The sequence below is a fragment of the Camelus dromedarius genome, chromosome 16, assembly GCF_036321535.1.
Source record: "Camelus dromedarius isolate mCamDro1 chromosome 16, mCamDro1.pat, whole genome shotgun sequence".
NCBI lineage: Eukaryota > Metazoa > Chordata > Mammalia > Artiodactyla > Camelidae > Camelus > Camelus dromedarius.
Window position 1 is genome coordinate 23,223,850 of NC_087451.1, and position 24,805 is coordinate 23,248,654.

Sequence of the window (24,805 nt, forward strand, 5' to 3'; positions counted from 1 at the left end):
ACTGGCACGATTATATAACCATTGTTGAATAAAAACCCCGCAGAATTTATCTCCACTCATTCCCCACTCACACTCCTTACGTGCCCCGCTGGCACGTTGTGGTGTCCAATGAGTTCAAGCTTCCTTCTGGCATTTTCTACGACCTTCACTGTTATGCCCAAATTAGAACTCTCTCCACTCAGATCTACCCTTGGTTCTCGTGGAAAAGCCACATTTAAATCCTCGTTCTGCTCGTGCCCATTGTTGCAGCTACCAGAAAGCTGGTTAAACTCAAAGTGGGAAAGGAATTTCCATGGAAGTCAGGATGCTGCCTTTAACTAGCTGAAGGTGTTGGATAAGTAATTCCATGTCTCTTGGCTTCCATTTTTCTCACCCATGCTGCCTAGTATGTAAAGTCTACTGTACATTAGAAGAATTTTCTGAGAAATGAATTTATGCAACAATATGAATGGTTGAAATTTTACTTAATACTTTTTTGTTCTTTTTTGCAGATACCTGTAAGATCGAATAAATCAGTTGCATTTAGCCTTTCTGCTGATGGAAGCGAAAAGTGTCAAGCAGTGCTGAGGACACGCTGGGAGGACTGGAAAGAGGGATCTTGCTGCTGTCGAGGTATGTTCTCCCTGCCTCACCACGCACACTCACACGCACCGTGCCCCCCCCCCCCCCGCCTCCCCGCCGATCTTCAGCCGCTCTGGGATAAAGGGCAGTAGTCTTGCTGACACACGTGGGCATCTCCTGGGTGAGACTCTAAGTCCTGGGATTGGTTGTCAAGGCAAATAATGGATGTCCTGACGACGGAAGACGGCAGCATGCGTAAGCGGCGTGGGAGGGGTCTGAAGCGCAGGGTGAAGGCTTCGGTGTGTACGCCGGACCGCTCCAAGTCTCCGAGAGACGGAGCCTGGCGTCAGCCGTTGCGTTTCCTTTCTCCGTCACTGGGAAGAGACCCTGAAGTCCCCGCACCCGGGAAAGATGCAAGCTGCCTCTTGCACCTGAGCCTCGTCCCCACTGCATGTACGCACCGCAGCGCAGGGAGGTGGCGGACCGCCCGGGGTCACTGCAGGCGCTCCTCGGTCACGGGTGCTGCGGCGAGACCCTCGTCTGAGAGCCTGCAAGAGGAGTGAGGGGCCTGTTTCCTTTCTTGTCCAGGCTTTTTTGACAGAATCCTAATTTTTCAGTCTTCTGCAGTCTCACAGTACAGTTTATATACACCCACTTCCCCTAAATACTCCAGAGGGGCCCTTGGGGTCCCAGGAGTTGCAGCTTCAGGACAGACGGCAGCCTGTGGGAAGCTAGGTGCATCCACCCGGTGCCAGCAGCAGATAAGGCGGGACAGTGTTTTGAAGTGCTAGACAAAGGCTTCCCCTCTGTGCTCTGGGATGACTCCTAACCCAGACAGAAAGAACGGAACGTTCTGTGTTCATGTCTCAAGGCAGGGGTGTTTGAACAGCTATGCCAAGAAGTAGGAGAACTGGGTCAGCTTCAGATCAGAATTGATTTTGGAAACTCCTAACAGGAACAACGGTCTACAGCAAAAAGATTTTTAAGTCCAAAGACCTCAAAATTAAGAGTTTGAGGGGCAGACCTGGTACAGCAAGTGTTTTCACAACAATCTGAAGTGAGAGGTAAATGAGGAGCTCAGTGTCCTGGCGTGTGTGGGGCGGTTTCAGAGGCTGGGAGGAGGGGATCGTGAGGGGGAAGAAGGGAAGTTAGAGGCTGTCTGGGACTCGTGCTGGCCCCACTCCCCACCCGCCTGGTCCTAAGGCAGGTCAGCGGGATGACAAATCTGCTGGACTGGAGAAGCAAGGCAGTGACGTCTGGGTCTCGTCCCTGTGGAGCTGGGGGAGATAAAACCCCAGTGTCTGGTGCCCAGCAGAACCTGGAGCTGCACAGTGGGAGGGGCTGCGATGAGTGTCCCAAGGACGCAGGTCCTTAGACTTGAGAACCGCGCTGGAGAGTGGCTGAGTGCTTGCCTTGCAACCCCCTGTCTGCTGTGGTAGGAAACCCTGAAAACACTGGCTGGGAGTCAAACAGGTGTGTAGGAAGAAAGCTTTTGGCTGGTGCAAGAATGATGAGACAGTGAGCTAAATGGTCCAGTAACTGGAGAAGTGACGGGAAGAGGACAGCCCAGTGAATGCCGGCACTGACCGACAGTAGCCTAGGACCAGACTCTCCGTTCTCCAGGACACACACAACCTGCCTTGGCACTTGGCAACAGACTGAAATACAACACTGCAGGAATTGGGAGATTCCTAAAATTCACACATTCAAAAACTCGTTTCTTGAGTTCTAGACATCATTTTAGGTTTCTGGAGATGTCAGTGTTTAGAAGAAATTCTACCACTCAGTGGCATAGGATCTTAAAAGAGCAAATAGGAATAGCTCTAGAAAATAAAGTGACATTTCTTGGAAAGGTGAGTTTGTAGCTTGAGATGAGTATTTGTTCCCTGGGGATCTCAGAGGTGTGGCAGGAGTCAGGAACGGAAAGGGAGAAACATGGATGTTTCGCTCTGGCGTCCCTCCCTGGGGGGCCTGGTGGTGCCGCCTGGAGTACAGCATGTGTCACCTCTCGTAGCTGGGCATCCACAGCCAACTTTCTAGTAGCTTAACTCAGAACAAGAAAGAAGGAAGACTGTCTTGGTGGGTGACTCAGAACAGAGGCAGAAGCTCTGGGACGGAACTAGATTTCTCGTCCTAGACTCTGGGGCCTGCCACTTCGCCCCGTGGTAACCCCAGTGTAGTCTGTGTGTTGGTTCTTCTGGAAGGTTCTTATCGCCTGGCCCAGATGCTGTTATATCAAGAGCCCAGCTTCTAGCTACCAAGCTACCAGCTACCCCAGTTCCTGAGGCTGAGGGAATCCTGCCAGCTCTGTTTGGATGGAAACCATATGCTTGTACCTTCATGTCAGTGTTGGATGGCAAGATGCAGAGTGGAAGCTATGGCTCCTTGTCCCTAGGAGTGTTTGCTTGCCTTGGGCTCGTAAAGATCAGCCCTGCAGTCTTCCGGGATAACCTAGCATTCCCGAGCTCCGTGCCAGAAACCCCCTTTTGCTGGCTGTGCGTTTGCTCGTGGTACGTCCAGAGAAGTCAGAATAGTCATCTCAGAACTGAAGCAGTTCATGCACCACACTGCCCACCACAGCGTCCCTCCCTGCAGGGAAGTTGTTCACCTAGAAGGCAGTGAGGATAAATCCGGGCTTTGTTCAGTATGGGGGTGGAAAATCCTAGTCATCAAACTCAAGTCACCCTGAGTGCCTGCTGTTGATTATAAACGAGGAGGAGAACCCGGGATGGGCAGAGTCTGGGGCCAGGAGCACCGTCTCGGGTCTGAGCGTAGCGGGCAGAAAGACTCCCCTTGTTTACACTGGGCCTCTGGTGCCCAGTCGGGACGCCCCCCTCACACACAGAGTGGCCTCTGCCAGCCCATGGGGACCTGGGGAATACACTCGCGCGGCCTTTGGTCTGCGTGTTTAGACTCATGCCACACCGAATTTCATCTGCGAGGAAAAGCTGTTTCAGATGACCATGAATAGCAGCTTTCATCAGCTGTCACTCCTCATTAGGGCCAGCAAGACATGGAAATGTACTCGAGGCCTGGAGGGGAGGCAGCTCTTTCTGTACTAAACATTTATGGACTCCATTTGCCCTTTTAAAGAAGTTAATCAGTCCGCTTGACTCTTCTTCCCCCATCTTGCTTAGGTTCATCTGACTCTTCAGGGCAGAAACCTTCGATACTTGTAAATCCAGACCTGGGTGGAACTAAGACGCCAATCTCGGTGAATTCTGGAACCCCGTCTAGTGTTCCTTCCCTCAGGGCAGTCAGCTTTGTGTCTCCGCTTCTTTGTGTGGGCGTGGCCTCAAAGAGACAGCATAGGTTTTCTGTATTAGAAGAGGTGGGATGGCATCCCCATGGGCAGGTAGACTGTCTCGTATTTGTCATTAGGAGTAGCGATGGGCTTGCTTCAGTGGCATTTGGTAAATCAGCTCTCGTAGAAAAATGAAAAGAAAGAAAGGCCATACTTGCGGTGTTTGCCAGTTTTCAGAGTGTAAATACTCTCACCATGGTTGAGTTCAGGGGACCAGCCAGACATCACTGGACGTAGAGTCCGTGAACTTGGGAGGAGGTGCAAGCAGCTGGCTCTGGTGAGCCAGGAGGAGTCAGTGTCCACCCCCTGCTGGCTCGTGGGCCTGGGAGCAGGGTACCCGGAGCTGGGTGGCGGGCCCAGGCGCAGGAGCTTCTGACTGATCTGTGCTCTTCAGGTCAGCACAGATGAGCAAAGAGCTCCTGACCCATGTGATGCAGGGGCAGGAATGACTGGCTGTGGCCCGAGCTGACAGACACACTGTGCTCCAAACTCCAGCCTAAGACCCCGCAGCTAAGAAGAATCATTCACTGGCCATTCAAGATGTTGAAACAGGCCACTGGGACAGTCCAAGCTCTCGTGTCTGGATCCTGAAAATCCTGTTAGGTTTGACTGTCCTACGGAGAGGTGCAAAACTGGGGACCAAGACCAGTCATTCAGCCCGGATGGAAACCACTGGATTCTATGGTGCTGGGCAGCAGGAGGGGGATCCCACCCCTTCGAGGAAACTGACCCTCATAGTGCTTTTCTCTATAAGCTGCTATGGATAAAGGAAGTTTTCGTGAAGCCAGATGGACTTCTCTGATCACCACTGATTCGTTTAAGGGTTAGTGCTTGATTCAAAGCAGCTGTGTGTGGGGCAGGCGCCCAGGAAATGGGTGGCCTCTGGGGTGATCTGGGACGAACACCCCCAAAAAGGCACCTGTACAGCACGGTGCAAAAATGGCCCAGTGGGGTCCTCTTGGGGAAAACACAAGTGTAAGGTAAACACGGAATAGCTGTCATTCCTCTCAGTCTTTCTCTGTTGGGGGTGAGAAGCTGCTTCTCCGGGGCTCCGTGGAATGTGGGCTTGTCTGGTACCATAGCAGCGGGCCCCACCCTACCGTAACAGTGGACTCTCCCCAGGACCCTTGCAGAGTGGAACCAGCCCTTCACCTAAGGAAACTGCAGTGTAGGGATATAAGTTTTGGGTATAAATAACTAGTATAGAAATTGCCAGGTGTCACACAGGGGCTCCGCTAAAGGGCTCTGGGCAGAGGGAGGGAGCTTGAGTAGAGCGATTGGAGGACGGTTTATAAAAGACACCACATTGCAGCTGGGCCTTGAGGGGTTCACAGTATGAAGACCTGCGGAGAAATTAGGAGGAGAAGGGGAGAACATTCCAGAAGGCATGAGCCGGGGTAATGGGGAGGCAGGTGTGGGCTGTCAGGTGGGGCGCAGGGAAGGAAGGAATAGCACAGCAAATAACATCAGGAGAAAAAACCCAGTTGAAACAGGGGGAGGCGAGCAGTGAGCGAATGACATTGTTGTGACCAGGAGGGAGATTCTCTAAGCGTTCTGGACAATGGCTGTGCTGATAGGGAGAAGCCAGGAACATGAAGGAAACAGCATCCTTTTCAATGATCTGTCCAGAAACAATCTGACAATGAAACTTTTCCCGATCAGGATGCCACACGTGTTACAAGAGGACGGTGGATGTGATGTCCGGCATCGCCAAAAAGCATGCAAGACGCTCAGGACCAGTTCTGGAGGTAAGTTACCGCTTCCTGGACGTCCCTCCAGCACAGTCCCTGCAACGGCGTGGGCGTGGGCGAGGTAGGAGTAACCAGAGATAATCTGATCCACTTGTTCAGCTGCTTCTGTTTCCCTTTTTAAGAGTGTGGTCTGTAGAGAAAACATTATCATTTCTGTTGCAAACCTACCCTCCCAAGAGCAAGGTTAGAGAAATGGAATAGATTCATCACACGGTGGCTGCAAACAGTAACATAAAACAGCCTAGCACCGTGCCCGTAGGAACGGCTTAGAAATGCTTTCCAAACGTGACTCATGTGACTTTGAAACTCTCAAGTGTGCCGATGGACCTGTCATTAGCCGGTGACGGTGCAGGGGGGCAGAGGGGACGGCTCTGGAGCCAGACGGTCTGGTTTGTAATCAGCCGCTATCAGAGGCCCCCCTTGGAAGCTGGAACACTCCAACCTGGAGCACGTAGCTACCCAGGCCTCAGGTCCCTCTTCCTTAAACTGATGTGGGGGTGCTGGGAACACCAAGTGGATTCACGCGTGAACTTGGAATAGTACCTACCACGTAGTGAGGAGTAACTCTCAGCCGAGAACACCTGTCTGCTCCTCTTTACTGAAGACTCACCTTCTCGGCCGTCGGGGGGAAGTTTGCTCGCCCTCTAACATCCAGAATGGAGCCGGACACTCCGGAGTCCCCCGTGGCAGCACGTTCCCAGCTACGGATAGATTGTCTCAGTGACGCCCCTTTTAGCCTGTGGACAAGAAGGGTTTTTAATTGTGTTCTATCAGAGTCACCCACGGGGGCTCTCTGAGCCTTCATACTCCCATAGGGTCTGAATTGCTCTAGACCTCCCTGCACACCCTCCCTCCCTCCCCAGCAAGGCCGAGTCCCCCGGGGGGGGGTGATGATGGGGCGCAAGCGTGCTTGCCAGGCACGATTTAACCAGCGCATGAAGGGTCCCTGAGTCTTCACTCTTTCCTTAGAGAGCATGTTTCCTATTACAGCAGCCAGATCTTTTTTTTTTTTTTCCACATTTTTAGGTCACTACCAACGTTTATAACAGGTTTTGAAACAAAATTTTAAAGAATGCGTCACTTGTCACCTCGTGCTGGTGTCGCGTTATGAGTGTGGGAAACATGGAGATGCCCTGAGATCTGGGCCCCAGACCCCACTGCTATGTCCCAGCCCAAAGGGACTGGACATTCGGGCCTGTGTTCTTACTCACAGTTCACAGAATTTTCTGTTCTGGAGCTGATTTATTCCAAGATAATAAATTTGCCCTCCCTTCTCCTTCTCTCCTTTTTTATAACCAATGCACATGCACATATGCAACTCCTGAGAGGAGCTCACTTGACCTAACTTTTCCTTCTTCCTCGCTCGGTCCCTCCTGTAGACCTACCATCTCAGTCCAGCTTCCTTCAAAAATGCCTGCCGTTCTCACAGTTTTAAGATAAATAAGTTCTGGGGAGGTAACGTACAGCAGGACAAGAAGGGTTTTTCTGGTTAACAATACTGTGTTGTCTGTTTGAAAGTTGCTAAAAGAATAGGTCTTAAAAGTTCTCATTACAAGAAAAAAATGTGTAGCTATTCGAGGTGGTGGATGTTAACTACACTGGTGGTCATTTCGCACTACATACACTTTTTCAGATCATTCTGTTGGACACCTTGAATGAATGCAGTTATGTGTCAATTACACGTCAGTAAAGCTGGGAAAAGTCTGAGGGAGGCGGTTCTGCAGTTACAGGGAGAAAGCGTGGGAGTATCTTCTTCCTGAAGTTCCCCTTAGTCTGAAGTTAGTATTTTGAAAAAAACAGTAACTAGTCCTATTTCTCATATAATCTCCTAAATATTATTTAAAGACCCAATCAAGAGATGTGTGTGGTTAATGTATAAGAGGGTGGGAGGCAGGCATGCGTGTGTGGAATGTAAAGTAGGAAGGGAGCAAACGCAACGAGCCTTGGGTCCTTTCCTCCTTCCCACCCCTGCCCCGCAGACAGGACGTGACGAGTTTACCCCTGTGTAGATAGACTGGGGGTGGGGGACTGCGACTTCCTAATTTACTCAGTTGGGCAGGATGTGCTCAGTGCTGCCCAGAGATGACTCTCTGCAGGGAGACCTTAGTCATTCCATCCGCCAGGAGCTTCTGGGATCGTGACGCCCTTCGGCTGGAGAAGACATCCTTCTGGAATGAACCAGGAGTTAAGCAGTAGAGCCTCTCCGATCAGATCAGCTCACGTCTCCCAGCCTTGCCGCCTCATCTGAATGCTCTTTTCACATGGTGCCATCTCTTTGGCTCTCTGCTTTCTGCCCCCGACCCACTTCACCCCCCATCAGAGTGAGTTCGGCGTGCGTAAATCCCTTCTTGCTTTCACTCTTCTGACGGCTGTAGCTGGGCTGTGTTGTTCTGATCCGATCCCTCTGTCCTTGTATCCCATGTGGCTTGCAGTAATACTGCAAATTATACTGGGGAGGAGGTCTTATATATATTTGATATACAATGTTGTGTTAGTTTCTGGCATACAGCATAGTGATTCAGTTATGTGTATATATATTCTTTATAGGTTATTACAAGATATTGAATATAGTCCCCTGTGCTATACAGTAGAACCTTGTTTATCTACTTTATACGGAGTAGTTTGTTCCTGCTAATCCCAAACTTCTAATCTATTCCCCACCACTTCCCTTTCCCCTTTGGTAACCATAAGTTTGTTTTCTTTGTCTGTGAGTCTTTTCTGTTTTGTAAATAAGTTCATTTGTATCAGTTTTTTAGATTCTACATGTAAAGTGATATAACTTCACTTAGTATGATCATTTCTAGGTCCATCCACATTGCTGCAAATGGCATTATTTTGTCCTTTTTGTGGCTGAGTAATATTCCACCATATATATCCCATCTTCTTTACCCAGTCATCTGTTGATGGACATTTAGGTTGCTTCCATATCTTGGCTACTGTAAATAGTGCTGCTATGAACATGGGGTGCGTGTGTCTTTTTGAATTGGAGTTTTCATCTTTCCAGACATATGCCCAGGAGTGGGATTGCTGGATCACATGGTAAATCTATTTTTAATTTTTTAAGGATCCTCCATACTGTCCTCCATAGTGGCTGCACCAGTTTACATTCCCACCAGCAGTGTAGGAGGGTTCCCTTTGCTCCACAGCCTCTCCAGCATTTATCATTTGTGGACTCTTTAATGATGGCCATTCTGACTGGTGAGGTGCTACCTCATTGTAGTTTTGACTTGCATTTCTCTGATACTTAGCGATATTGAGCATCTTTTCATGTGCCTGTTGGCCATCTGCATGTTGAAGCCCCAGTTGTTGAATGTGAACGGGCTCTGCGGTTAGTCAGAAGGAACAGGAGCTGAGCAGACAGCTGAAGCAGCCTATGGACTGAAGGGCATGATGTGCTAGGAAATGGGGGGGGGGGTCGTCTGGATGGACATCACGAAGTCAAAGCCAGGACTGATGGAAGTGTGCAGCTGTCAGTGGCATCCAGCAACTTCCAGTGGAAGCGCTGAGCTCTCCCCTCTCCACTCCTTACAGTCTCAACAGAAATCTGTCAGTGTGCTAAATGGATAGAGTTTGAAATTGTGGGAATGAAGTCTGAAGTTCTTGTTTTCTCATGGGGGGCCCATCTAGGATTTCTCTTTACTTCCAAATAGTTAATAGCGTAAGAGGTGCCTGAAGGGTCTTCTCTGTTCCCTTAGAAGGTCAAGGAAATCAGGATGTGACCACTGGAGAGAAGGACTCGGTTGACCACTTGGGGGCTCTGTTTAGGTCTTAAAGAAGCTGGAATGGTTGCCTCCAAAGACCTTGTTGAATTCCATGATTAAATGAAATTGAAAGGTGACTGAGATTTTTCTGCAGTGCATTTGACATTTAATCGACAGTCTTGTGCATTTGTTTATGCCCCTAGCCAATTATATTGAATTATTAGATTTTGGTCCAGAGGGTTGGGAAATTGCATTGCTGTCCTTAAAACCCTAAGTTGTTAGAAAACTTTAAAATTTAATGCCTCTTCTATTTTTCATGAAAAAGCAGTGTAGGTTGTGGATATAATTAGGATTGAAGAGAACATTTTTTAGTGGCAATAATTGGAATCACTGATTTCACTTAAATATTTATTTTTTCATTCCTTTCAAAGGTTTTTTGCTTGGAGCACAGGCAAAAAGAAAAAAAATAAGACCCTGTGATTGGCCGAATTCTTTAATAATCATCCCACCTTCCCTATTACTGCTGTCCAGAATGTTGCAGTGCATCACCCAAAGGCTCGAGGAGAAGAAAATGAGACCCCTGCCGGGTCTAGATGGAAGAGGAAATCTCAGAACACTTCACAAATCTGAGGGGTCTCTCTTATCCCTGTTGGCAAACTCCTGGCCCCTGAGCCGTGTGTCAGGTTGAATAGCCACTTTCCTTTAAGAATCTCAGGTAGAAAGTCGGACCCATTGTGCAGAAAGGTCTCCGAGGGCCAGCTGGGTTGAACTTCCATTGATCTATTGAAAGGAGGTCAGTGTGTCCATCTGTTCTTTTTCATTTTTAGGCAGTAAAATCGAGGCATAGGCAGGCAGAAAGCTTGTGACCATGACCTTCATTAGCCTCTTCCTGAAAATGTGATAGACACCTCTGACCCTTCTTTTGCTTCAAGGCTACAGCCTCGCCACTGAAGCTGCATTTACTGCCAAGCGTATGGCGACAGAATCACTTTTCTTAATTGCTCTTGAATGTAATGGAGCAGAAAAGAGAAGGCAGGTCTTCCGACTCCTAGCCTCAGCAGCAGCTAATGAATCAAGCCTCCCACCTCTGCACACCCCTGGCTTTAACTAGGACGGGGTGCAGGGTTTCCTGGGGCAGATGGCTGTGACCTAGGACCCTGGTGCGCAGAGGTTCCCCTGGAGGGGGGTGCTGTGTGCCCACGGGGGCCGCCTGGTGCTGTGAACAGATGTGTTTCCTGCCCTGGTGACTGCGCTTGGGTTCTGTAACTAAAGAGGTCCCCGCTGACAAATTCCTCCAGCGCTTTTAAAACCACATTTCCCATGAAGGTCTTTCTGAGGTGAAGTAAAAGTTAACGGGAAGCACAGCGAGGGGCCGGGCTCAGGTTGCGTTTGCCAAGTTTATCATGATTCACACGACGCTGTGGACCCCGCAGACACACCCACTCTGATGGGACGTGGGAAATGTGGGGGCAAGCGAGTTTGCCACTTCCTTCACATGATTTGTCCCTAGAGCAGAGGCAGAGTGCCACCCTGCCCACACAAGGAAGGCTGTGTTGGTGGTAAAGGATGTCTCCCACCCTCCCCAGGAGGGGAGCGGCTTGGCCGTCCCCACCGATGTTAACTTCAGTGATAGCGGACGTGTGTCGAGCGCCTGTCACATGCCAGCACTGCTCACAGAACCGGATGCACATACCTTTACTGAGTCTTTGCAGCAATTCTGCAGATTCCATGTCGTTAACATCCCTGTTAACAGAGGAAAAGGAAGCAAGTTAAAAACTCGCTCATCTGGCTGTGTGCTTTTGGGACCCCAGATATCTTATGGGCACCTGTATTTCAGCGATAGGTCTGGGAAGCTGAAAGTGATGAAGTTAAACACACTGTAAAAAGAGTAAGTGCTCATTTGAGGCCCCAGTGATCTTGTCCATCTTCTTTCCGAAGCTTTGTTTCTTCATTTGATCCCTAGAGTTCATGCCCTGAACTCCAGGCCAGGGATGGAAAATAGGTTTCATCACAAACAGTGGCTTCAGTCACTTGCAGTAGCTTCCAAAGCACGTGGTTGTGAGGATTCTTGGGGGAAGTCGGGGTTGAATGTGTCAGAGCGCAATGGTGGTGTCTTCTGTGAGTACAGGAGGGCAGGTGAGGCGGGCAGCGCAACCCCCACGGTGGTGCCGTTGGACCGCTGTTCGCCCTTCAGTAGTGACCTGAAACAGCACATTAATTCATTAGCTTATGCATTCTGAGATGCTTCTCTGTTGGTGGCACCATGCTGTCTCCTGCCCTCACACCACCAGCCATCCCCCATCCGCCCTAGGAGGCTCGGGTCCAATTCTGCTGCACTGAGAGTGGTCCTGTGATCAGAGTGTCAGCTCAACTAGAGACAGCTGGGGATGTGTGCGGTCTGAGCCCTTCTCTCCCTGAGAGCATCAGTTTTTCACCATGAAGGATACAGTGAAAAGGAGGGTAGGCTGACAGCTGGGCACATGAGGGCTGGTACAGGATGAAAAAGAGAGGGGCCAGCAGTGACATGACAAAAGGCAAAGGAAGGTGACAGCCACTGCAGGTCCTTGTGCACATGTTATTTTGCTGCTGTTTTTGTTTGAATGCTCTACTTGTGGCAAGGCTGGGATTGGTTGGACAGAGAGGAGGAAAGAAAGCACGGAGGGTGGCAGAAGGAAAGCGGTCCTGTGGGCTGTGAGAGAGGAAGGTTAGGGAACAAGGTCTTCTGAGCATGAGTCACGTGAAGATCAGGTCTGATGGAAGCAGCCAGGAGACTAACATGATGGGGACCTTCCTCAGCAACCAGTCAGCTGTATTAAAGAGCCACGGTCCTGTGGTTCGCCTTCCTGGAAGCAAGGACAGAGTTAGAGATGGGCAGGGAGCAGTGGAGGAATAGTGTGTGTGTGCGCGCGCACGCGTGTGTGCACATGTTCATTCAAACCACATGAGATCAATCATAATAACAAACAAGTGACAGGTGGGGTTTAATCTAGGTAGTAAGTGGGAGAAACGTGGCCCTTTTGTTTTTGTGATATAATTGTAAAGGCTAAACATTGTGACAGTCCTACTTTTCTTGGGACATTTCACACAATAACAAACTTATTATGCTTCAAAAATTCACTTCCATAAGCCAACAAAGATAAAATGGAATCATAAAAATCAATCAGTCAATCCAAAGGAAGGCATACATAGATAAAGAACAAATGGAAAACAAATACCAAGATGACAGATTTAAACCTAATCTAACATGTTAATGATTACATTAAATGTAAATGGTCTAAATACTTCAATTAAATTTCAAAGGTGGTCATAATGAAGAAAAATTAAGACCCAGCTATATGATGCCTATAAGAAAAATATTTTAAATATAAAACCACAAAGAGATTAAAAGTAAAAGAACAGAAAAAAGACTTACCATTCTAACATTAATCAAAATAAAGCTTGAATGACTATATTTATCCTAGACAAAGCATATTTCCAAAAAAATTACCAAAAATAAAGAAAACACTTCATAATGGTTAAAAAGATCAACTCTTCAAGAGGACGTAACGATCCTAAATGTGTCTGTACCTAATACCAGAACTTCAAAATATACGAGGCAAAACCGAACTATAAGAAGAAATAGGGACCTTTCTGAGTATTGGATGTATTTGTTACTTTGAATATGGTGAGGATATCATGAGTTTTAAATATTTCAAAACTTATCAAACCATATGCTTTAAATATGTATAGTTTATTATGTTCAATTGTATGTTAATAGAGTTGTTAAAAGAGAGTATTCTGGAAATCCAAAGGGATAAAATAAATGAACTATTTGAATAATAAGTAAGCTAATATTAATAGTTGTTATATCAGAAAACCAAAACCCTCCCCATGTATTCATTTTGGACTGAAAGAAAGTTAGACATAGATGTTTTTAAGAAAATAAAAGGATATATAGAAGTCTAAAGTTTTGCTAATTTTTACTTTAAAGAACATTAAGACGATCTTTAATGCCGAGATACATTTACCCCATCGGTGATACTGCGACCTTTAAGCATTATGTCTTACAAATAAGCAGCAATGAATGACCACAACAGACCCTGTACTGTAAGAAGCAGATGCTTTTTTATTACATGAAATATAAAACACAATTTATTTTTAAACAGAAATAACACAAAACAGAAAATGTCCAACAAAATATGTGAAGACAGATGTTTTTAAACTCTTTAAACCTTAATAGAAAAGATACATATTTCATGTTACATAGAGACAGAAATCCTGGTGTACTGATTCAATTTAATAAATACATTTAAAATGAAATTTTCAAATTTTAAGCTTAAATTAAAAGTTATTATGATTGCCTATAATTTTTCTGGTAATTTTGTCACAGCGAATTCACATTTAATACATTAAGCTGTGTCCAGTTTAAATTACTAGAGTGGAAAAGTTAAAGGATTAAGAAAATTCTCACAGAAATGTTTTGAATAAAAGACCTTAGCAGCTTTTGTAAGAAGTAATAATAATACTGGACTGAAAACAGAAGAATAAATTATATTCCCTCAGAGAAAGAAACCAGCGAGTTGTCTCACGTGGGGTAAACTTTGTAATACACACACACAAAAAAAATTAAAGACTCGAAGCTACCTTTTTGATGATTTAGTCATAGAGAAACAAGAGAAGTACTTTCAAGGCGCTTTAGGTGGCTTTTTAAAAGTGTTAGTAAGTATCAGACACGACCAGACAACTTGGAGCTTCAGACAGAGCCTCGGTAATACAGCGTATGTGTGGATGCAATTGCTACTTCAAGAAATGCGAGAAAATAAAGTGCGTCGAATCAGCGTCCACTACGAATGCCCTCTGCTCAGCTCCCTCTGCACTGCGGGGGTAAGAAAATAAACAAAAACGTACAACTGGCTTAACTGAACCAAACCATCAAGGGAAACTATTAATTTGCTTGTTTTTTTATGAACCTTAATATATTTGCAAAAATCCCTAGGAAGCCCAGACTTACCCTTGAAAAATTACAACTTTTAATTTAAATAAGGCAGGGAAGCTAAACTGTTTAACCAATTTGACAGATATATAAAATGCTTACAGTCCTGGTCTATAAAGCCAGGAGCCTCGTAAAGTTTTATTTCATAGCATGTAAGTCCTCGTTCGTGGTAAATATCTTCATCTTAAAGAACTGCTGCTAAAGAGTGTTTTCTTCACTTGACATTTTAAATTGTAAGCCTGAATTAATTCCATGACCTCAAAACTTTGATAAACAGAGCATCTTGGTTTGATGAACCTAGTTTTTATAGATGCAGATAGAGGCTGAACAGCACCCCTGCCAGTATATAAGTCATCTGTCATTAAGCTTTTTCCCCCAAAGTTGTCACCTGAAAAATCGGTATATTTTAACCTCCAGACCACCATTTTAACTCCTCTTCTAATAGAAACATAAACTGGGGATTTGTGCTCTACTAGATGATGGCCGAAGTGAGATCTGGCATAGACTAGCACCGCCGCGCCCGTGACAACACGTTTAAAATAAAGAACACACGCCGCCAGGTAGGTGCAAAGGTGTCACTGAGCAAGGACCATGAGCTTGGGGGCTTAGGAAGCTCTGTGATGAAGGGGGAAGTGTCCACCTGCAGGGACACTGACTGCTAAAGAAAACGTTAGTTTTTGGCATCAGAAGACTTGAGCAAACTTTAAAGTATCCACTGTTTAAATGTGTCATCATTAGTGTTCACCAAGTGATCATGTTTTCAAGTTTGACCAAACTTGCATTCATACATGTTTAGAACTTGTAGAACCTTCAAAACCGTCTAATCGCCTCCCTGATGTGCAAAGTGAGGCTCTAGGAGTCCCTGCGGATCTGTTACAGTGACAAGATACACGAGTCCCTGGGGGCTGCTCCCTGTAGACCAACGGCCCTGCTGTGGGGACCCCTCGAGGCACTTGACCACGTAACCGGAGTGCTTGCCCCCTGGTGGATGACTTCCAGTGGGGAAGCCGAGTCTCCCTCCCGCCCACGGCTGTGTCTGCAAGACAGGCGTGAGGGCGACTGGGGTCCCAAACTCAGACTCCATCGGGGGTTACGTTCCCCCTCTCTGCTTCCAGTTTCTGCTTAGCTGTCAGGGAGCTTGAGGATTTGGAAACACCCCATGTGTGTTTGAGCCATCTTCTAATTTCAAGGTAAAACAATCTTCAGATGGAGCACAGTTATGCTGAAATGCACAATCGCTGTGCGAAGGCACCCGGGGCTACATGGGGAGGTACGGGTGCTCATGTCTATTAACGGATTCATGCAAACAGTCATTTCCTAGCAGCAGAGAGGGAGTGTGCAAGGCTTCTAAACAACAGCTAACAGAAACGCTGAGGCTTCCGTCCTGTTTGCTGTGTGCCAGGCACCGATGGAAATGCCTCACGCGGTCATTCGGTCCTCATGGCAACCCAGAGCTTTCAGTGCTGTTATCACCATCCCTTCTTTGTAGGTTAGAAAATGGAGGCCCAGTGAGATTAAGTATGTTTCCCAGAGTCTTAATAAATGAATGCATTTAGGAATTAATAAATCTAGAATTCAGATCAAAGGTCCACACTCTTAGCTAATACTGTACAGTGACCCTCAGGAATAAAGATTTATGTTTTAAAATAGGCTCAGAAGGGCTTGAGGAGGGTGGGGGGTGGTCTGTGAGTCACGTGAACATGTCCAGTGTCCCTGGTCACCACGGGGCTAGGCCTGTGCTGCTCGGTTTGGTCTGGCACCACAGGTAAATGAAAATGCAATGTCAGGATCCCTTTCGAGTGGAGCCTGAGGGTGGTCTCTTGTTGCATGGTCTCTTACGGGGTCCACCAGCCTCTCCTTGTGGGTTACAGCCACTGGCCAGGAGCAAACTGTAAGGGTGAGGGCGAGAAACGGGACGCGGTAGCTGGGTGGTTGGGAGATGATGGAATTCGGGATGTCTGAGTCCAGAAGGGGCTGGAAGGGGGAGGAAATCACATCCAGCTGGCTGGCAAGTTTATCTTCCCCGAGAATCACCCAGGAAGGGATCTGTATCAGCGAAGGGTCTGAAACTTCATTCCCGTCTTAGTAAAGCCATCCGCTCCGGGGTGAAGGCAGGAGAGGCAGAAAGATGGCTGCTGTAGGTGCCCGAGGGACCAGAGGTTGCTTCAAGAAACCCTTCAGGAGAGACAGCAGCTACCTGGGGAGGCTCAGCCACACTGGGAAGAACCAAAGCCACAAAGCTTGCCTTTGAATTCCTACCAGAAACACCTTCACATGAGAGAGAAAACTGATTTGTCTTAGAAAATGTCTGAAGGGGGAAAAAATGCGCCATAGTCATTGGACCCCGTTCTTTGGAAACAGGCTTCCCGTGGCTTTAGCAGGAGTCATCGGTGACAGCGCTGAAGTGGTTAAACAGACAGGGAGCACGGCAGGCCCGGGCCAGGTGCCCAGAGAACTCAAGCAGAGGACTCCTGTCCCATCTCTGGACCTGCCTGGGCAGGCAGGCATCAGAAACGCGGTCCACGAGGTGGTCTGGGCTCACCTCTTGATCTGGGAGTCACTGAGGGTAGAAAGGCTGAACTCCAGCCACGGCACAGCAGACAACTCTGCTGCTGGGCGGAACTGTGAAGCTGGAAGCTTGGCTACAGAACAGCAAACGGAGCCTAATTAGCAGGTTCCAAGCAGAATGTCCTGGCGAGTGGGGCCCAGTGAGTGTGGCTGCTCACTTAAGGGTCAGGCACCTGTGTCCCCATCTGAAGACAAGGTTAGTCTCTGAGGCTGGGATGGCTCTGAATTTGCTCCTGGTAGCGTTTTTCTGATGCCCATTTTTCAGCATGACAGCAGTGAGATTTCATGTCGATCCTTTCACTCGTGGTGACACTTCTATATACACATATTTTTAAATGAAAACAATGAATAACACTCAGTTTGTTTCTACTCACAGTGATCCTACAAAGAAGGCTTACGTTTTGCTGAGGAGGTTAAATTCTGGTTGTCCCTTTGGGATGAGGGAGAAATCGTGACTGAGCAGAGACACGCTGGTCTGTGTTTACAGTACTAGTGAGGCTGACAAGCCAGCCTGGAGACTGTATTGAATATATCGTGCAAGACAGGAACGTGGCATGAAGGAAGGGGGGTCTGTTACTTGGAGTTCGTGCTGTTACGGCTGGCGAGACCTGGACCATTCATTCATGGTCTGAGGTAGGTCAGGGGCCTCACTTGAGTGCCGCATACCATCGAGAAAGTGTCTCCAATGTGCAAGTCGAGAGTGCGGCAACACCTGAGATCAAGGTGGATTTGGCTTTGGGGGGAAGGCTGCGTGCACGTGGCTGTGGAGTGTGCTGCCCTGGCCGCGTGCGGGCTGTGATGGGGAGGAAGGAGGTCCAAGTCAGTCACCCTCAGGGGCCCAGAACAGAAAAGCCAGGCAAGGTTGGATGAATCACGATCCAACCAGGTGAAGCCACCTTTGCGTTCAGGGTGGGTGATCAGGAGGGTTTCCAAGGTGTGCGGAGTCGGAAAGAAGGCAGAAGAAGCAGTAGAAGGAAATAGAGGATGAGTTGGTTCCTGTTGTAGAAAGAAAAGGGGGAAGCTGATTTCATCTGAGGGGCAGAGAGGGAGGAAGGGTCAGGAAACGGCAGGGAAAATGCGAAACAAGTCTGTGTGTTTAAAAAATAACACAAAGGAAAAGCCCCAGAAGAATGACAAGAGGAAGGACAGACCGTGTGTTAGGGAATCAGGACAGGAAAAGAGCATCCTCCTCCTTCACACCCGTGAAGATGGCTATAAGCAAAGAAACAAAAACAAAGTAAAACGGAAAATAACCAGCGTTGGAGGTGACGTGGAGAGACTAGAGCCTCAGGCCTCGCTGTGGGAGTACGAAGCGGAGCAGCCCCCATGGGGCTACTTGGTGGTTCCTCAGAGAGTGAAGTACAGAACTACCCTGTGATCCAGGAGTCCACTCTGAGGGACACGCCTCAAAAATACAGAGAATCTAAACACATCCTACAGTGTGGCTGGTCCTTAAAGATGTTGTATGTGACAGCCCAGACCCAAAAGGACAAATCTGTATGACTACTCACATGGAGCACCTCAGGGAGGGAGTCTGGTTTACAGAGGCAGCAGGGAGAATGGAGACTGCCTGGGGCAGGGGCAGCAGCTGGCGGGTGGGGAGTTACTGGTTAGTGGATACAGAGCTTCTGTTGATGGCGCGGTTCTGGAGAGGGGTAGTGGTGGTGGCTGCAGAACAACACTGTGAATGCATTTAATGCCACCGTATTATACACTTAGTGGTTAAGATGGTAGATTTTATGTGTATTTTACCAAAATTTTTAAAAGGGACCCTTTAAATAAAAAGAGAGTTAAAGGTACCTTGGAAACTAGTAAATTCCCACAAATCAAAGCCAATTGGATTTCATTATAAGGACCATAGAGGTCAGGACACAAAGCAGCAGATACGCCTTTTCTGGGCACTTGATGACAATCTTTGGGCAAACCCTAGACTCCGAAGGCATTTGTATGCTTGATGAAGAGGGAGGAAGCACTGCCCTCATTTCCAGATGGTTATAAATGCTGTATTCTCTCGGCAGTAAGGACTCAGGAGGAAGGGTCTAGCTCCTTCTTCTGTAGGCAGGGAATGGATGTGCAGCAGCTGGGAAAAGCCAGAGAATAAAAATCCACAGAAAATAGCACACGTCGAAGGGAAACACGGTCTGTCTGAACCAGATCAAAGCGGTGGTGGAAGCCACGGCTAACACAGGAACGGATGAGTTTCGTCATAGCTGTATTTTACTGTTCGAGGTGGGAGGTAGTCTGTAAATTAAAGGACCAAAAGCGGATGGGTGAATACAGCCCCAGTTTAGAAACTGTTATCAAGGGCTTTTTTTTTTTAACAGAATTTTTTCCACCCCGAATCCAGAAGAGAGATGGCCTCAGTGTCAAGAAGGACTGATAATGCAGGAAAAATAGGAAGAAACATACAGTTCAAGGGCAGTCACCACTCCTCCACTGACAAATATGACCAAGTTATTGAGTAAAGAGGAAAAGTCTGGTGGCACTGATTCCTATTAATAAAAGCCAATTTTGGTCACAGTTTTTAGTGGCCTGTGGGAAATGGGGAGGGACTCATTTACTGATCATCATTTTAAGAGACAGGAGAAAAATCATTGTAGGTGGCAGCCCCAACCATAAAATGTCTCCAGACATTTTAGTTGGGATGAACTTGACAGCACAGTGCATTTTTTAAAATAAATGAGAAAACTGAGGTTCCATGGTACCTCAATTCATGCAAGACTTGAGCATCTCTGGTCAAATCAAGGCAATTCACCAAATTATCCACAGGACATGGGGTTTCATCATTAAGGCACAGAAAGAGCTGATGAAATTTTTTTTTTATTTTAAAGGAAGGTAGGATTAAAAAAATGAATGATTGAGCAAGCCACGGTTTCCTTTCAAGGTGTCTTTAAGTATGAAGTGTTAGATAAATCTAATGAATATATAGTCCTGCTGTTTATTAGTATGGTTGTATCCCAGGCCTCAGTGAGTGGAGAAAAAATTTAGTGTAGGACATGAAGAAGGGGAGCTCATGAGGGTGCCCGAGGGCCATGGGACAGCAGACTCAGCACGGTTCTGGGTGCCCAGCAGAGGTCACGGTGGAAAGAGTCGGAACAAGGGAGAGGACAGGAGAAGTGACAAAGATCAGGCTGGAGAAACTGGAACTGGAGTCAGTTAATAATGAAAGTGTTGTAGGAATAAATGGGCATGAAAAAGCAGAGCAGAGACTGGTGAGAAAGCAAGGGATGCACACCGAAGGCTGGACGAGGGAGACGGGCTCTGGGTGTGGTTAGCACGCGGGAGATTTGCAGCCTAAATTGGAAGACAGGATGGGGCTAGTAGAAACAGATCTGCTTCCAATTTTTCTGTGTATTCATTTTATATGGCTCAGGCTAGTAGAGTTTATCATTCCGTTGATGCAGAACTTTTTATTAATGGCCTCATCAAAAAACAGGGGCCAAAGAGTCTGAAAAAGGGCTCATTATTTATGGTCAGGTGGAGGGAGAGCCAGCCGGGTTCAATACGGAGTCATTTTACAGCTGGAAACCAGTGCCGTTCGGTGCTTCTGCCTTTTAGTGGGTAAGAAGGGATAAGAAAGCTACGTCCCCCAGGAAGTGTTCAGTGCTGTCTGCTAGGAGGCTAGCGGGAAGGGGATTTTTCCTAAAGGGAACTTGTCCCAAAATGAAAAGGCGCAAGCTTAGGAAAAGGTAAAGAAGATCAAAGAAGGTAGAATCAAGGCCATGTTCTGAGATGAAAAATAAGGTATAATTCTGGGGCCAGTTACCAAAAGGGAAAAGTAACAAGAGTTTCATTGAAAAGAAAGAAGAAATTTTTGAAAAAAAGGATGCAAGATGGCTTTTGGTATAAGGACTTTGATACAAGAACATACAGAAGAGAGATGAGATGGAAGTAGGAAGGAGGGAAAGAAAGAGGCTGGAAAGATGTTTGTGAGTGACTCAGCCGAGGGGAAATGGGGGCTTTTTAGAAAAGCGGAAGGGCCGTAGCAGACTCTCTAACCTGTTCAAGCATAAATACGGTGCAGAAGTGCTTGGATCCCCTATAAAAGGTAGGTTGTTACTGTTGTAGGATATTTACTTGGACTTTTCATGACAAAGAGCAGCTGATCTGGGGCTCAAAGGGTTAAGATCAGGTGGCCTGAGGTAAGGGCTAGGCTCGCCGCTGCGGGTGGCAGTTGACGGCAGAGCATCAGGAGCTCTGGTTTCCTCTAAAAAACTGCGGTGAAAGGACTGTAGAGTTTCCTGGCTTCCCCCTGTCCTCTGGCTGACCGGCTGTTGCAGGCTTGAAATAAAGAAATCTGAGCTAAGATAAGGCTTTACGGGAAGGCAGGTGGGGGAAGTGCCTCTGCCCTGCCCAGAGGCAGGCGGCCTCTGCGGGGTGGGGCCCACGCTGCTGGCCTGGGTCTTCAGGTCGGGGCGAGGGGTGGGGCACCAGGAATCGGGGAAGTGTCCTTCCAGTAACACCGTCACCTCCTGTCAAAAACGAGGCCCAAACACTCGCCTCTGTTCATCCATCTTCAGGCCCTGTTTTCCTAATGAAAATACTCTCGGGGAAAGTCAAACCCATCTGACCTGCATCTGTCTGGGCGTCTCCATCAGACGGATAGACCGCTGTCCCTAGAGCTAAGCCAAGAGCAGTTGCCTTCCCCGGGAATCTGAAGCGGGAAGTGGACGCCGTCCAGTACGGTGCTTTCAGAGAGGAGGGAACAGAGGCCAGGCGGGGTGGGGACACCAGGGACCAGTGGACACAGATGGGATGAGGGGAGGGAAGGCATTCGGAAAGTGAAGGAAACATGGAAGGAGGAGGGAAAGGCACCTCACTCCTCTTTGCAGTGAAAACAAGCCCTGAAGGACGGTATACACTCTACATTGACGAGGTGTGGACCAGCAGGACCAGTAGACTTTAAGCCCCTTAGGAATTGCCAGCCAGCAGCGAGCTAGAAGCCTAGCCTAGCCTAGCTGCGTACCAGCCAGGCAGAGCCAACAAAGGATGCCGCTTCCCCTATCGGATCCTTCCAATGCACCTAAAATATCAGACCCAGGGATTCGGGGATGAAAGGATCACAACAGAACGTAAGCTCCCTCCTCATTGTTACTGTATATTTTTGACAGTAAAACCAGAGGAGAACGAAGTCGTTGAGCCTACAGCTATTCAAAGAACACAACCAACGGTTGGGAATTTAACTAGAAAATTAGGGCTATAGCCTGAAACATACCAACTAAATATCCTAGATGTTCCACAGTGGACTCATGTATTGGAAGCAGTTTCCATTTTCAGTTTATTTCCTCCTGACATAATGAAATTCCATTATCTTTTTAGTCTGCATATGAGGTTATGAGGTTGTACTGCCTTGTAATTTCCCCAAATTCATCTTTTTTTAAGCTTTAAGGAGAGGCCTGCTATCCCACAGTTTCATGATGTGACAAACCAGTTTACACTTTCCCATCCATGTCTTTCATCCGTATAATTAAGACTCTGAATGCAAATTTGTTTTCGTGTCGATGAAGTTATTTCAAGAACTATAAATTCTACAGTGATGCTGGTATTTCCCCAGAAGGGCATGGTGTTTGGGTTTGTAAAGTCGGTTTCTTCCTCAGTGACTTCAGGACACAACAGGAGAATAGAGGGTCTTTTCTTTCTGCAGTAGGACTGTCATTGGACTGAATCTGAGCCATAGTTTCCTAATGTGGGGACCCTGGCACTCGTCTCTTCCCCGATTCCATGGTGACCACATACAAAGACCTGGGGTTGCTAGAAAATGGCAGGAAGAATGCGTCTTCCTTTGCTACTAACCAGCAGCCCAGGGCCTTCTGTCCAGCAGAGCACATCTACTTGAATTTGGCTGTTGAACAGAAGTGGAGCCATTTACTATTATTTCTTGACCCTTGGTTGTGTCAGGTGACAAGAAATACTGTCAGGGCACTGTCACGGAGGCAGGTTGAACCTGCAAGGCTCGAACTTGGAAAAGACTTCAGAAATGTTTTATTGGGATGTTATCCTCCCACCTGAGGCTGACTGATTGCACTTCCTAGAAACGCAGCCGTCTGTTTGTGATAAGATGCTCCCATGTCCCAACTGTACAAACTCGGCTCAGCGATGCTCTAGTCCTCGTCCTAACAAGGACACCCTGCGAACTCTAATGGAGTCATTTACAGAGTTAGAGAAAGGTTTTCAAAAGGAAACCTTGAATGGTGAGTTAAAGAGTCGAGCATTAGTTAGACTCTGGTTTCTATAGCCCTGGTTTGGACACACGCTAGCTGTAACTGGTTTACTTCTTAAGCTGGGAGCCTCCGCTCCAGTGGACATTCTGGGTGGGATAGATAATTCTTTGTTATGAAGGCTCTCCTGTGCATATTAGATGTCTGGCCGTGTCCCTGGCATCTGCCCACTAGGAATACCCTATACCCCACCATGCTTGGGACCCCACAGCATCTGCAGACATTGCCTTGGGATGCAAAATTGTTTTTTGTTGAGAACCAGTGTCTTCAGTGTTTGTTTCTTCATCTGTAGAGTGGAATGAGAGGGGAGAGTTGCTGTTGGTTTAAGGTGAAAAGATGCATTTGAAAGGGTAACCTGCTACAGGAATATAAGGTGGTGGTGGTTTATAAACACATTTGTTCACATGTTGAATTCTGGTCATCCTCATAGGTAACAGACTTGGGCAGGTCTCAGCCCACAGAACAGGATGGAGGTGTTTATAAGAAGTTTATCCTCTTTACAACTGCAAAACCGAGAGTTAATTTACAGACAGCAATATTTTAAACCTCTGCATAACCAGCTAAAGAAAGGATTCAGGTGCCAAATGGGGATTTAATCGAGATTACCATTAAAGTTTATTCTAACTTTGAGGATCTTTGAAAATAAGAAAATTAGAGTGGGATTAGCACTCCTAGAACAGCAAAAATCCATTTCCTAGAAGCTTATCAACCTCTAGTTAATAGAATAAAATTAATTTCCCTTAACATTTCTTAATTACCTGAAGAATTTATACTCTGGTGACCTCAAAAGCAGGCTGGAGACCTCTGGTTGTTCTCCACCTCTGAGAAGGGTCCAGGAGGTCAAGCAGGCCTGGCTGTGGAGCAGGCAGCTTGGAAGAGGGTAAGTTAGTTGTTCACATCAGAGCAGAGCCTATCATGTTGTGTCGCTAAATGGACCAAAGGAGCCTGAGACCAGGTCCAGGCGTCGCAAGAGGACGCAGTGCTGCGAGGGGGAAGTGGAGGTCCCTGCTCTGGAGTGGTGCTGACGCTGGATCCTCGCACACCGTACGGGGCTCTGTGACATCTAGCACTCTCGTGAAAGCTGAGCGCTGAGGAGGTTTTCCTGGAATGGTCTGTAGTCATTCATTTTAAAAACCGTATTGAACAAACAAAAAATCTAATGCAAGAAGAGGGCCTTTGTGCTCAGTTCTGTTCTTTTATTATTTATTAACACACAAAGACAAAGGTTGCTGAATACAATTGTTAGATGCTTTGTTTCCTGTGGAGCCACCTTTGCACAAGGCCAAGCAAATGCTTGTGAAAGAATCCGAAGCACAACGTGAGTTAAGAGAAAAGATGAAAAGAGTTTAAAATGAGTCTCTCGTTGCCAGTAGTGATGATTCAAGTAGAACGAAAAACCAGGGAAATGGAGGGTAGGGGAGTGGAGAATCAGGACTGGAAACAGGGACCTGGATTTGGGGTTTACTTAACTTCTGTAAATGGGAATTAATAAATAAATCCAAAGATTTGGAGCAATGCTAGAGTATCTAGAAATTTAGATAATTTTTTCCTTCTTTTTTATCCTGTGTTAGCCTTCTCAAGAAATATTTACTTTGCCCGATACAGACTCTGTGCCAAATGTGATGAGAACTGTGTATTTTGAAACGACTGTAGTTTCTTTTGATGCACAGCCCTGGAGAAGAAAAGGAATGTTGTTTTAGAATTCTAGAGCATCTGGTCCTTTAAATTTT

General features: G+C 47.1%; 1 long non-coding RNA gene across 1 annotated transcript in view; it reads left to right on the plus strand.

Annotated features, from left to right (window-relative positions):
* Nucleotides 1–521: 521 nt before the first annotated feature.
* Nucleotides 522–24,805, plus strand: part of LOC116157666 (uncharacterized) — a 38,173-nt gene continuing 13,889 nt past the window's right edge. The window contains exons 1-2 of the long non-coding RNA XR_004141757.2: nt 522–612; nt 5,528–5,613. This is a non-coding gene — a long non-coding RNA (uncharacterized LOC116157666). The remainder of the gene's footprint in view (nt 613–5,527; nt 5,614–24,805) is intronic.